At 50.5% G+C, this 1,048-nt stretch overlaps 1 pseudogene; it reads left to right on the forward strand.

Annotated features, from left to right (window-relative positions):
- The first annotated feature begins 510 nt into the window (after nt 1-510).
- The window catches only part of LOC105509169, a 59,764-nt pseudogene continuing 59,226 nt past the window's right edge, over nt 511-1,048 (forward strand).

Genomic DNA, 1,048 nt, shown 5'->3' on the forward strand with positions numbered 1-1,048 from the left:
GCCATTCTCCTGCCTCAGCCTCCCGAGTAGCTGGGACTACAGGTGCTCGCCACTACGCCCGGCTAATTTTTTGTATTTTTAGTGGAGGCGGGGTTTCACCGTGTTAGCCGGGATGGTCTCGATCTCCTGACCTTGTGATCCTCCTGCCTCGGCCTCCCAAAGTGCTGGGATTACAGGCGTGAGCCACCGTACCCGGCCCAATTAGAGAAATCTTTAGCTACCCAGATCTGAAGTTAGTCCAACATTATCCATCCTGTATATGTTCAAGGATTAAAATATTTGGAGTTTCAAATGCTATGTTTACAGGGTTCATATTTCTATGAACATTTGATCATTCCTAGCCAAACTGCGAGAACGAAAAGACAAATGAGCTCTCCGCATCTTGATGTCCCCTCCCTGCCCCTCCAGCCCTGAATTATTCTGTTATTTGATGACTTTCGCAGGCGGAGGTCATTCTTCACGTGATTCTTTTAATGAATGGGCTGTTTCGTGCACATCTGTTTTCATGTCATGAGACAGCGGAGCAAATGGCTCGAGCTGAGAGAAGTCTCCACCCTCGCACCAGTGGAGAGCGTGCAGAAAGACAGCCTGCGAGCAGAAAAAGGAGAGGCCAGATTCCCAGGTCCGCACACAGTGGAGAGAGGAAAGCTCTAAGCAGCCATTGCCTGGATGACCTGCCTTCAGAGCAGTGGTTTGTAGCCATCTTCTGAGACATGGACTCCCTTTGAAACCCCATCAAGTGCTGTGGCTCTGCCTCCCCCAAAAATGTGCGTGTCAGCTGCTCACACACACATGCACACACATACACAGATATACATCGACACCCTCGCATTCCCTTTATGTAATTCCAGGGGTTTTGGGCACTCGAGGAATCCTTGGAATCAGAAACCTTGCCTTAGACGTTAGGAAACAAAGTTACTTACACCTTTTTCTCTTCAAATGTGCACCACTCGGCCGGGCGGGGTGGCTCAAGCCTGTAATCCCAGCACTTTGGGAGGCCGAGACGGGCGGATCACGAGGTCAGGAGATCGAGACCATCCTGGCTAAC

The sequence above is a fragment of the Colobus angolensis genome, unplaced genomic scaffold (genome assembly GCF_000951035.1).
Source record: "Colobus angolensis palliatus isolate OR3802 unplaced genomic scaffold, Cang.pa_1.0 Scaffold170, whole genome shotgun sequence".
NCBI lineage: Eukaryota > Metazoa > Chordata > Mammalia > Primates > Cercopithecidae > Colobus > Colobus angolensis.